This window comes from Salmo salar, chromosome 27 (genome assembly GCF_965601325.2).
Source record: "Salmo salar chromosome 27, fSalSal1, whole genome shotgun sequence".
NCBI classification, from domain to species: Eukaryota; Metazoa; Chordata; class Actinopteri; order Salmoniformes; family Salmonidae; genus Salmo; species Salmo salar.
The window spans coordinates 36,145,861-36,160,359 of record NC_138317.1 but is presented as its reverse complement, the minus strand read 5'-3'; positions in this window follow the sequence as shown (position 1 = coordinate 36,160,359).

The window sequence follows — 14,499 nt, the reverse complement described above, 5'->3', positions numbered from 1 at the left end:
GGCAGCAGTGATGGAGCGAAGGAGGGCAGCAGTGATGGAGCTACGGAAGACAGGAAGGTAGCAGTGTTGGAGCTAAAGAAGGTAGCAGTGATGGAGCTAAGGAAGGCTGCAGTGATGGAGCCACGGAAGACAGGAAGGTAGCAGTGTTGGAGCTAAAGAAGGTTGCAGTGATGGAGCTAAGGAAGGCAGGAAGGCAGCAGTGATGGAGCTAAGTAAGGCAGGAAGGTAGCAGTGATGGAGCTAAGGAAGGCAGCAGTGATGGAGCTAAGAAAGGCAGGAAGACAGCAGTGATGGAGCTAAGGAAGGCAGCAGGGATGGAGCTAAGTAAGGCAGGAAGGTAGCAGTGTTGGAGCCAAGGAAGGCAGCAGGGATGGAACTAAGGAAGGCAGGAAGGTAGCAGTGTTGGAGCTAAGGAAGGCAGGAAGGCATTCTTAGAGCACATTAAGGTTGGTGTCGATGTTAAATGTTGGCTTGGCCGCTATGCTGTGGGGGTAATGGAAGTTGAGTGAGCCAGACAGAATGAGACACACACACACACACACACACACACACACACACACACACACACACACACACACACACACACACACACACACACACACACACACACACACACACACACACACACACACACACACACACAGTGTTGTCCAGCGTTGTGTAGCCAGAGCCAGCCAGGCTGCAGGCAGTCCCGGCTGCAGTACAGTACAGCACTAGGTATCTATCTGCCTGGTGAGATTGGTAATGAGTGTTAAGCCGTGCCACACTGTGTTTGCCTACAGCTATGGGAGCTAATGGCATCTGGAGCAACGATAGATAGTGATGGATATCTCTCTGTACATCTCCGTATGAGAGCCTGCTCATATAATCCTTGTCAGCCTCTCTGTTTGCCTTTAGCCTTTATGAGCTGCAGGTGCTTCTGCATGTTTCTACCTGCAGGGAGAGAGAAAGAGTGGTGGGAAGGTCTAATGTAATGGATCATTTTAATAGTTTATTTCCAAAACGCTATATCCACCAATTTTTCACATTGTGTTTTTTCATCAGAAATGATTCCTTATGGGTTCTTTCATGTGTCTGTAAAATATGTGTTTTCAGACTTTTAATTCATAGATTTTAGATGTGTACGAAAATGTTTTTTTTGCTAAATGCTATATATCTATTGCTTAACTGGAATGAGAAAATCATATCCTGTATATATGTCTGTGATTTGTGATTGTCTCACCTAGCTATCTTAAGATGAATGCACTTACTGTTAGTCTCTCTGGATAAGAGCATGTGATAAATGACTAAAATGTCAAATATAAGTGTTTTACATAAAAATCTCATATTACTGTATTGAAAAAAATGAAAACATTTTTTTTAAATATTGATGTCATTAATGTATCATTTATACAGTTCTTTATGAAAAAATGTAGTTATTTTTCATAGTTGACTGTGTAGAACTTAGCAGTACTACTTATTTATCTATGAGTGTGGCAGCTTTATAACGTGATTATCTGTTTCTCTGAAATGAAACCATCAAATGATCGATTTTAAACAAATACATGTCTGTCATTGAACAACCCCATACCATAATTAGATAGTGAAAACACACCAATTTCATTCACAACAATAAAAGCTAATCTACCAACGTTTCTGAAAATGTGCATTTGGAAAGTATTCAGACCCCTTGACTTTTTCCACATTTTGTAACGGTACAGCCTTATTCTAAAATTGATTAATTATTTTTCTTCACTCATCAATCTACACACAATACCCCATGATGACAAAGCAAAACAGGTTTTTAGCAATGTTTGCAAATTTATCACCAAAGAAACCACATACCTTATTTACATAAGTATTCAAACCCTTTGCTATGAGAGTCGAAATTGAGCTCAGGTGCATCATGTTTCCATTGATCATCCTTGAGATGGTTCTACAACTTCATTGGAGTCCACCTGTGGTAAATTAAATTGATTGGATATGATTTGAAAAGGCACACACCTGTCTATATAAAGTCCCACAGTTGACATTGCATGTCAGCGCAAAAACCAAGTCATGAGGTCGAAGGAATTGTCAGTAGAGCTCAGTGACAGGATTGTGTCGAGGCACAGATCTGGGGAAGGGTATCAAAAAATGTCTGCAGCATTGAAGGTCCCCAAGTACAACGTGGCCTCCATCATTCTTAAATGGAAGAAGTTTGGAACCACCAAGACTCTTCCTAGAGCTGGCTGCCCGGCCAAACTGAGCAATCGGGGGAGAGGGGCCTTGGTCAGGGAGGTGACCAAGAACTTGATGGTCACTCTGACAGAGCTCCAGAGTTCATCTGTGGAGATGGGAGAACCTTCCTGAAGGACAACCATCTCTGCAGCACTCCACCAATAAGGCCTCAATGGTAGAGTGGCCAGACGGAAGCCACTCCTCAGTAAAAGGTTCTCTGGTCTGATGAAACCAAGATTGAACTCTTTGGCATGAATGCCAAGCATCACGTCTGGAGGAAACCTGGCACCATCCCTATAGTAAAGCATGATGGTGGCAGCATCATGCTGTGGGGATGTTTTTCAGCGGTAGGGACTGGGAGACTAGTCAGGATCGAGGGAAAGATGTACGGAGCAAAGTACAGAGAGATCCATGACAAAATGCTGCTCCAGAGTTCTCAGGACCTCAGACTGGGGCAAAGGTTCACCTTCCAACAGGACAACGACTCTAAGCAAAGACAACGGGGGAGTGGCTTTGGGACAAGTCTCTTAATGTCCTTGAGTGGCCCAGCCAGAGCCCGGACTTGAACCCGATCAAACATCTCTGGGGAGACCTGAAAATAGCTGTGCAGTGACCCCACCCAACCTGACAAAGCTTGAGAGGATCTGCAGAGAAGAATGGGAGAAACTCCACAAATAAAGGTGTGTCAAGCTTGTAGTGTCATACCCAAGAAGTCTCGATGCTGTAATCGCTGCCAAATGTGCTTCAACAAAGTACTGAGTAAAGGGTCTGAATATTTATGTAAATTAGATATTTCAGTTTCTAAAAATACGTTTTTGCTTTGTCATTATGCAGTGTATAATATGTGTAGATTGATGAGGGAAAAAAACTATTTAATACATTTTAGAATAAGGCCGTAACGTAACAAAATGTGGAAAAGGTCAAGTGGTCTGAATACTTTCCGAATGCACTGTATATTGCATTTTGCAATGGAGCTCTTAATTTACAATGTACATTGACGTTCTACTACTGTCACACCCTGATCTGTTTCACCTGTTCCTGTGATTGTCTCCACCCCCTCCAGGTGTCACTTATTTTCCCCAGTGTATTTATCCCTGTGTTTCCTGTCTCTCTGTGCCAGTTCGTCTTGTATGTTTAGTCAAGTCAACCAGCGTGTTTTCCCCCGTACTCCTTTTCTATTCTCTTTTTATAGTCCTGGTTCTGACCCCTGCCTGACTCTGGACTACTTTCCTGCCTGTTTCTACCTGCCCTTCGGTACCTATTGGACTCTGATCTGGTTTTGACCTTTTTGCCTGTCCACGACCATTCTCTTGCCTACCCCTTTGGATTAGTTAACATTGTAAGACTCCAACCATCTGCCTCCTGTGTCTGCATCTGGGTCTCGCCTTGTGCCTTTATAACTACAAATATCTGTGTTTTTATTATTACTCTTATTTGACCTATGATTTCTACAAGAAAAAATATAGGATATTGGAGGGAATATCCATATACGTATGTAGAAACATGGCATATTTTTGGGCTGGTATGTGGATAACGCATGGCATTGTAGTTCGAAGCTGGATCATCTCCACATGAAAAAATCTAGCAGAAACGTTGTTGACAACTCCACTTGTGAAACTGTCATTTCTTTAATAATTTATGGTTTCTTTGTGCTTGTAACATACAGTATCTAGTGGCTTACGGCATCATGAAACATAATGAGAAATCATAAAACATGGAAATTAAACTCTAATCCTACTCTGTAGTTGGTTGAGTAGGGAGGTGAGGGCTGTGTGTGTGTGTGTGTGTGTGTGTGTGTGTGTGTGTGTGTGTGTGTGTGTGTGTGTGTGTGTGTGTGTGTGTGTGTGTGTGTGTGTGTGTGTGTGTGTGTGTGTGTGTGTGTGTGTTCATCGACAGGAATTCTGTGAGAGTCCATGACAGATGTGGCGAAGGCTCTTTAGAACCAGGCTGTGTCAGATGACATGAGACCCTCATGGCCATTTCCCCTACATTCCCCATAAAGAAAAATGACCCCTGCACCAATGGCCATTGATTTTTTTCTCATTACATTTACGTTGGACAATTATTAGGAGTTCCAGTGGACCTTAAAAAGATTTTCTAGATTGAATAACTACTGTCATATACAGTATATATATTGTCATTTAGCAGATGCTCTTGTCCCGAGCAACCAGGGTTAAGTGCCTTGCTCAAGGGCACATCAACAGGTTTTTCACCTAGTCAGCTTGGATATTTGAACCAGCACACGTTCGTTTACTGGCCAAACTCTCTTAACAGCTAGGCTATCTGCATGTCTAGTTATTGTGTACACGGTTTCCATGGCTACTTTCCCATTGTGGATCTAATCAGATAGAAATGGACTTGGCTCCTGCTTTTGAGCAAATACACCATTGTGAGTGTTTGTGCAATACATCCTTAAAAACCTCTGAAGCCTCTGTGTTGGTGTCTATTCTCTTCATTTTGGAAAATATTGTGTGATCAGGTGCATAGATTGCTGTGTTTTTAATCGACTGCTCTAGAAAATAAAATGTGATGATGTGTTTTCATCACCTCGAGGTGAGAAGGGGCAGGTGTGAAACAGGTTCTCTCTCTTCAGGCTGTCCACCATACTGCTGCAGATAATATTTGAAAAATAAGCAGATATAACCGAGGCCAAGGCCTCCTGATATTGCTCAGTGTGTAGTTCATTATTTTCTAAATCGATTCGCCCCCGTTTTGCCTCTAGCCCCGGGCGTGTTGGGGATTCAGCAGGATTGAGGCTGAGACAAACAAATCTAGTGTACTGCAAACAAGAACAAAGATGGTTGAGCATATGTGCTCATACTGGGTCATATGTACTCATGCTGGGTCATATGTAGCTCATGCCGGGTCATATGTGGCTCATGCTGGGTTAAATACAGTTTCTGTGACCTCATGGTTCAGCTACAGAGATATGAGTAACTCCTTCAGGTCACCAATGATTACGTATCAATATTTGAAACATGATTTTGACAGACAACGAGGTGAGTATTCATTATAGCTGTTTACTGTTTGCCTGACGACTTATCCTGAAAATTACGCTGCTCTATGTTCGCTCCATAGATTCAGTCTGAAACTGCCATCCTAGAAGTAGTTTGTGCTGATGTAAAAGTGCGGGGCGTTGTACAGAAGAAATTAATCAATGATTGGATTGTATCTAACCAATCAGAGTATCAAAGCCAATAATGTGATTCATGATTTGTGTAGGCAGGCTCTGGCCCAAGCCATCGGTTTTCTGGGACTAATCAGAATGGTCAGAATGTGTTTAGATTCTAGAAGAGGTCGTTAGACGAAAGCAAATCCAGACACATGGTGGAGAAGAAATGCTAGTGGGCGTGGCGTTTGGCCGGAGCACTGTGGAAGGGTAGTCAGGCTAGTCTTCTGTAGGCTATGAGTGCCAAATGCCAATGACTTAGTCCCGTGGTTCTCAATGCCGGATCCTGGGGACCCAAAGTGGTTCACATTTTAGTTTTGCCTTAGCACCACACATCTAAGCATTTTTACACATTTCGCTACACCCGCAATAACATCTGCTAAATATGTGTATGTGACCAATAAAATGTGATTTGATTTGATTTAAATCATGAAAGCTTGATGAAGACTTGATCATTTTAAGAAGCTGTGTAGTGCTAAGTCAAAAACCAAAATGTGCACCTTTTTTTCTTATTTTGTACGTATTTTGTACATAATGTTGCCGCTACCGTCTCTTATGACCGAAAATAACTTCTGGACATCAGGACAGCAATTACTCACCATGGACTGGCAGAATCCTTTTTTTCCTTTAACTTCTTACGGGCAGGTGGGACGGTAGCGTCCTTCTTAGCCGCTGTGTCAGATTTCAAAAAGGCTTTACGACGAAAGCACACCATGCGATTATCTGAGGACAGCGCCCCGCATACAAAAGCATGAAAAACATATTTCAACCAGGCAGGTGCGCCACGAAAGTCAGAAATAGCGATATAATAAATGCCTTACCTTTGATGATCTTCTTCTGTTGGCACTCCAAAAGGTCCCAGATACATCACAAATGGTCCTTTTGTTCGATAATGTCCTTCTTTATATCCATAAAAACTCAGTTTAGCTGGCGTGCTTCAGTCAATAATCCACCCCGTTTCCCTCCATCAAAATGCATACAAAATGAATCCCAAACGTTACTAATAAACTTTTCCAAACAAGTCAAACAACGTTTAGAATCAAACCTTAGGTACCCTAATACGTAAATAAACGCTAAAATGTAAGATGGAGAATCGCGCTCTCTTCCACGCGCTTGGAAACAGTACAGCCAAAATGGGAGCCACCTAGAAAAACTACAATTTCTGGCTCATTTTTCCAAAAACAAGCCTGAAACTCTTTCTAAAGACTGTTGACATCTAGTGGAAGCCCTAGGAACTGCAATCTGGGAGGATTTCGCATTATAATAAAAGTGACAGCCATTGAAAACAGTGGTAGGCTGAATTTTTTTGGGGGGGATAGTTTGTCCTCGGGGTTTTGCCTGCCATATCAGTTCTGTTATACTCACAGACATTATCTTAACAGTTTTAGAAACTTTTGAGTGTTTTCTATCCACATCTACCAATTATATGCATATCCTAGCTTCTGGGCCTGAGTAACAGGCAGTTTACTTTGGGCATGCTTTTCATCCGGACGTCAAAATACTGCCCCCTACCCCAAAGAGGTTAATGAGTCTGACGAGGCCGACGCGAATGATGTACTGCTTTCTCGGGAACAGGCCCAGATCTCCATGATTTCCGAGAAGAGGAGGCGGAGAAAAAGGGGCCGGAGGGCGGGCTGCCTTCTGAGAAATCGCTGGCGATCGAATAAACCTCCAAGTCCTTCCACTCTGCTAGCAAATGTGCAATCTTTGGACAATAAAATAGATGACCTACGTGGAAAATTAAACTACCAACAGGACATTCAAAACTGTAATATCTTAATTTTCACGGAGACATGGCTGAACGACGACACTATCAACATAGAGCTGGCTGGTTATACGCTGCACCAGCAGGATAGAACAGCTGCATTTGGTAAGACAAGGGGCAGCAGGCTATGCACGATATCTAAGGAAGTCTCGAGCTATTGCTTGCTTGAGGTAGAGTATCTCATGATAAGCTGTGGACCACACTAGCTGTTTACATACCACCACAGACTGAGGCTGGCACTAACACAGCATTGAATGAGCTGTATTCTGCTATAAGAAAACAATAAATCATTCACCCAGAGGCGGCGCTCCTAGTAGCCGGGGACTTTAATGCAGGGAAAATTAAATCCGTTGTACCAAATTTCTATCAACATGGTAAATGTGCAACCAGAGGGAAAAAACTCTGGACCACCTTTACTCCACACACAGAGATGCATACAAAGCTCTCCCTCGCCCTCCATTTGGCAAATCTGAGAAGCAAAAATGAAAGCAGGAAGCACCAGTGACTAGACCAATAAAAAAGTGGTCAGATGAAGCAGATGCTAAGCTACAGGACTGTTTTGCTAGCACAGACTGGAATATTTCCAGGGATTCCTCTGATGGCATTGAGGAGTACACCACATCAGTTATTGGCTTCATCAATAAATGCATCGATGACGTCATCCCCACAGTACATACAGAGCTCAAGGAGCGGGACTCTAACCTGGAATCTTAGAAGAAATCCCGCTATGCCCTCCGACGAACCATCAAACAGGCAAAGCGTCAGTACAGGACGAAGGTCGAATCGTACTACACCCGCTCTGATGCTCGTCGGATGTAGCAGGGCTTGCAAACCATTACAAACTACAAAGGGAAGCACAGCCGAGCGCTTCCCAGTGACAAGAGCCTACCAGATGAGCTAAACTACTTCAATGCTCGCTTCGAGGCAAATAACACTGAAACATGCATGAGAACACCAGATGTTGTGGAAGACTGTGTGATCACGCTCTCCCCAGCCGATGTGAGTTAGACCTTTAAACAGGTCAACATTTAGCAAGGCCGCAGCGCCAGATGGATTTCCAGGACTTGTACTGCGAGCATGCGCTGACCAAATGCCAAGTGTCTTCACTGATATTTTTAACCTATCCCTGTCCGAGTCCGTAATACCAACATGTTTTAAGCAGACCACCATAGTGCCTGTGCCCAGGAACAGTAAGGTAACCTGCCTAAATGACTACCGACCCGTAGCACTCACGTCTGTAGCGATGAAGTGCTTCGAAAGGCTGATCATGGCTCACATCAACACCATTATCCCAGAAACCCTAGACCCACTCCAATTTGCATACCACCCCAACAGATCCACAGGTGATGCAATCTCTATTGCACTCCACACTTTCCTTTCACAGCTAGACAAAAGAAACACCTATTTGAGAATGCTATTCATTGACTACAGCTCAGCATTCAACACCATAGTGCCCTCAAAGCTCATCAATAAGCTAAGGACCCTGGGACTAAACACCTCCCTCTGCAATTGGATCCTTGACTTCCTGACGGGCCGCCCCCAGGTGGTAAGAGTAGGCAACAACACATCCGCCACACTGATCCTCAACACAGGTGCCCCTCAGGGGTGCGTGCTCAGTCCCCTCCAGTACTCCTTGTTCACTCATGACTGCACGGCCAGGCACGACTCCAACACCATCATTAAGTTTGCCGATGACACAACAGTGGTAGGTCTGATCAACGACGAGACAGCCTATAGGGAGGAGGTCAGAGACCAGGCCGTGTGGTGCCAGGACAACAACCTCTCCCTCAATGTGATCAAAACAAAGGAGATGATTGTGGACTACAGGAAAAAGAGGACCGAGCACGCCCCCATTCTCATCGACGGAACTGCAGTAAAGCAGGTTGAGAACTTCAAGTTCCTTGGTGTCCACATCACCAACAAACTAACATGATCCAAGCACAAGACAGTCGTGAAGAGGGCACAACGAGGAAGGCCCTAAAAATTGTTGAAGACTCCAGCCACCCTAATCATAGACTGTTCTCTCTGCTACCGCACGGCAAGCAGTACCGGAGCGCCAAGTCTAGGTCCAAGAGGCTTCTAAACAGCTTCTACCCCCAAGCCATAAGACTCCTGAACACCGAATCAAATGGCTACTCAGACTATTTGCATTGCCCCCCCCCTCCCCTCCCCCCCTTTTAGCACCGCTGCTACTCTCTGTTGCTATCATCTATGCATCGTCGCTTTAATAACTCTACCTACGTGTTCATATCACCTCAAATAACCGGTGCCCCCTGCACATTGACTCTGTACCAGTACCCCCTGTATATAGTCTCGCTATTGTTATTTTACTGCTGCTCTTTAATTACTTGTAACTTTTATTTCTTATTATTATCCGTATTTTTTTTTAAACCGCATTGTTGGTTAAGGGCTCATAAGTAAGCCTTTCACTGTAAGGTCTACACCTGTTGTATTTGGCGCATCTGACTAATAACATTTTATTTGATTTAAAATTTGATTTGATTTGGGGTCCCCAGGACAAAGATTGAGAACCAATGACTACAGGGATGCTGCTGTTTCCTTTCCAACTACTGAGTCAACTAACAAGTGAGTCCTTTAATGCAAACAAAAACCTAAAATATTTGAAAATGTATTTCAATAATACATTCAGCAGAACAAGCACGGTTGGAATGATATTCCCTCCGTACTCTGTTTCTCTGAATGTGAAGAAAAAGTCAATTAATTGTTGTTGAACATTGCATTTAATTTGATATGGGTAATTCTATTCAGCATTTTCCCCGGTTTAACACATTTTCTGCATGTTCCCAGGATGATTCCCCTGCATACCAGTAACTGTACTGTAGTTACAACTGCCCTGCAATAAAATGATAATCCGAAGCTCACACCCACCCACATTTCCATGGAGATCTCCCCCACTGCTAGTGATATCACTTACACCACACGCACCTCAATCTACACTTATGCCTTAACACAACATACCCACCGGCCTCAATAACAATCATTAGAAACAATTTATTTTCAGAAGAAATAAGTCCTCTATGTCTGTTGTCTTTCAAGTCGAAGCTCCCCATCCCTATTCTCCATGCTTTCTTTAATATTTCACGAGTCTCTGGAAAAAATATCCTCAGCAACACCTCATTGTGATGGAGATTTACTAAACCCAACAAACCAGATTATCAATGCTCCCGCTCATCTTTAAGAAGCGATGGGGTTTTCATTTGAAGTACAAATCATGATGTGATTTTTTTTCTTTCTTTCTTTCCATCCATTTAAGAAATAGCAGGGTTTTGCGAATTAATTAGCTGGCATTTATATAAAAATAGGTTTTGTGTGACATCTGGTGTGGTTGTACGTGTTAATGAGTTCTATTCAGTACGATATGCATCTGTTGACTGGGGCTGTCTGATATGACAGCCCTGTGATGATCTCAGACGTAGCTGGGGTGGAAGGGAGGAGAGAGGGAGGAGAGAGGGATGGGTGGTAATGGATGGTGAGAGTTCACTCATTCTTTTGGGCAAATAGCATGTTGTCAGAATGAGGGCCTTTGACTCCCAAAATATCACTGTACGAATAGAGGATGAGCTAAATGATTCTCCAAGGACATCAATTGAATAATCATTTCAACAGATTGCTAGACAGGCAGTAGGCCTCTGCTCTGTGATCTGGTGTGTTTTGTTATGTTCTTCTACAAAATGCCAAGCAGCTTCAGGAATGTGATGGGAGCCTGCATACTGTCTGTTTTATTAACACACAATACAAACAAGACATGTTACATATGTAAATCAATTAGCTTAAACCGGAAAAAAATAAAAGTGTACTTTTTTATTTATTGACTGATGATGTCTATTTTACATGCGCTCAGTTCATGGTTACGGTGTCCATATTAGGGCAGCCAAAGTCCTGTTGAGATTGAGGCTGTCTTAATATGGACACCATACACAGTGTTGTTCCTACTGTTTATTCCTGGATGAGTCAAACTAGCAGATCTGTAAACATTTATTGTCTGTTAGACGTCTTTATTAGCTATTAAAGCATTTGGATGCTATACTGGCCGCGTCATAATCGCTGGTCATCATTTTCAAAAACCTACAAAGTGAGTTCCATGAATTGTGTATGACTGAGTCGAGTCTGCAGTGCAAGTATGATGAGTAAGCTGTACTGTAGTAAGATTTAGTAGCATACAGAATACGGTACATTTAGCACCAGATCAGAGGAGTGTAAATGCTGTTTTTAGGCTGGATCATGTTGTTGAATTAAATTGTATTGTTGTATGTTTTAATTATGTAATGCATTGATTGTTGCTGCCTTCTTGGCCAGGTCTCCCTTGAAAAAGAGACTCTTGGTCTCATTGGGCTTTTCCTGGTTAAATAAAGGTTAAATAAAATAAATAAATCCTAAATACATCCCTTCTGGTCTATTTATGGTACTGTTGTTAAAGACTGTTCAGTGTACCACACAGTTTACCGTGATTCAGGGGAAGAGCAGCTGAACTGCTGCTATACAGTCGTCCGTATTATAAGTAGCTAAACAGACAGGCATATTAGCCAGTAATCCCTGTTATTCAGGTGGCATTATGGTGCTCGGCTATGCCATTGTCCCTTCTATGCTCAACATCCTGGCATTACTCATCTCTACAGCAGAGCACGGCCGGGAGTTCTCTTTCGTGTTCTCTTTGTTCACATCCCAAATGGCACCCTATTCCTTATGTAGTGCACTATTTTTAACCATTATATAGGTAATAGGATGCTATTTTGGGCACACAATTTGGAGCGGGAGGTGGTTTATTGAGATAAAAATGTATACTTTTTTACTGAAGAATGTTATATAGCCTAGCTGAGAAAATACTGTTAAATGAGCTTAGTGTAAGTGAGAATGTTGTTAGGCAAAGGGAAAATGTCCTTGTTTGAGATAAAATGTATTAAAAAGGATATATCTATTTACATATTCACTTATGAGCCAGAGTCAGTACTGTACTATTCATCCAATTCCATAACATTAATTTTAACCCATTTCCACATATCTTATGTGAATGATACAGTACATTCAAATCAAATCAAGCTTTATTTATACAGCACATTTCAGACATGGAGTGCAACGCAATGTGCTTCACAGGAAAAAAATAATTAAAAAAAATTATTATTGAAATATTTACTACACAAACATAAGAGGATAAAAAACTAAATAATAATAATAATAAAAGCTGAATGACTAGAAAGCACTCTAAGGAAAAGCAAAGCTAAAAAGGTATGTTTTAAGATGTCTTTTAAATATGTCCACAGTTTCGGCCCCCCTCAGGTTCTCTGGCAGGCTATTCCAGAGGCTGGGGGCATAGTAACTAAAGGCTGCCTCTCCATGCCTCTTGGTCCTTGGCTTTGGGAGAGTTAAAAGGCCAGTGCCAGAGGACCTGAGGGACCTACTGTGTACATAACTTAAAAGCATGTCTGACATGTATTGGGGTGTACAATCGTGGATTGATTTAAAAACCAATAGAAGAATCTTTAAATTAATTCTAAAACTCACAGGCAGCGAGTGTAGATACCTTAAAACCGGTGTAATGTGTGCTCTCCGTTTGGTCTTGGTCAGTACCCGTGCTGCAGCATTCTGTATGTTTTGCAGTTGACCAATGGCTTTCTTGGGTAGACCAGAAAGGAGAGCATTACAGTAGTTAAACCTGCTTGTAATAAAAGCACGGATGAGTGTCTCTGTATAAGCCTGAGATAGAAACGGCTGCACCTTGGCAATGTTCCTCAGGTGGTAAAAAGCTATTTTGGTCTTCTTCCTAATGTGTGATTTGAAATTGAGTTCAGAATCTAAAATAACACCTAGGGTTTTTACCTGGTGTTTTTACCTGGTGTTTTATCTTTATTGCCTGTGAATTACAATGATGACAGAACTACGTGAGTTTCTATTTTGAATATCATGGTCGCACATTCAGGCTCATGGTTGCAAGTACGATTCGCAACTGTGTAATTTAATTTCACAACCTTGTGTGAAAGATTTAACAACGGTCGCAAACTTGTAATTTGACATTTGAATACATTCAATAAGATAATATCAATAAGATAATTCATTTTTTTAGAATTATTACAAGACCATTTACAACTATGAATATTCTGCTGTGAATCAAAAATACACTTGCAGATTTAGAAAATGCGCTTGCTCTGAGTTTTGTTTGATTTGCGCTCTGGGGGCAGGACCTTTTACTCCTGACCAATCAGGTCCTTTTCCCAAAACCACAGCAGCCTAACCATTGGCTGGATTGTTCCATCAATCAAATACCAGGATGTAGCTACCCACATGTAGCTACCCACATAAAACCAAAATGATCTACTTGAAGGTAATCAAATAAAATGTTGTTTGTCATGTGCGCCGAATACAACAGGTGTAGACCTTACTGTGAAATGCTTACTTACAAGCCCTTAATCAAAAATGCAGTTCAAGAAATAAAGAAAATATTAGCTAAATAAACTAAAGTAAAAAATGTTATAAAAACTAACACAATAAGATGACATAACAATAACGAGGCTATATACAGGGGGTACCAGTACCGAGTCAATGTCTGGGGGTACAGGTTAGTCGAGGTAATTTGTACATGTAGGCAGGGATAAAGTGACTATGCATAAATAGTAAACAGCGAGTAGCAGCAGTGTAAAAACAAAGGGGGGGGGGTCAATGAAAATAGTCCGGGTGGCCGTTTGATTAATTGTTCAGCGGTCTTATGGCTTGTAGGTAGAAGTTGTAGAGCCTTTTGGACCTAGACTTGCCGTGCGGTAGCAGAGAGAACAGTCTATGACTTGGGTAACTGGAGTCTTTGACCATCTTTTGGGCCTTCTTCTGACACTGCCTAGTATATAGGTCCTGGATGGCAGGAAGCTTGGCCCCTGTGATGTATTGGGCCGTACGCACTACCCTCTTACGGATGGATGCCGAGAAGTTGCCATACCAGGCGGTGATGCAAACGGTCAGGATGCTCTCAATGGTGCACCTGTAGAACTTTTTGAGAATCTGGGGACCCATACCAAATCCTTTCAGTCTCCTGAGGGGAAAAAGGTGTTGTCGTTTCCTCTTCACGACTGTCTTAGTGTATTTGGACCATGACAGTTTGTTGGTGATGTGGACACCAAGGAACTTGAAACTCTCGACCGCTCCACATCAGCCCCGTCGATGTTAATGGGGGCCTGTTCGGCCCTCCTTTTCCTGTAGTCCACAATCATCTCCTCCCTATAAGCTGTTTCATCATTATCGGTGATCAGGCCTACCACTATTGTGTCGTCAGCATACTTAATGATGGTGTTGGAGTCGTGCTTGGCCACGTAGTCGAGGGTGAACAGGGAGTACAGGATGGGACTAGGCACGCACCCCTGAG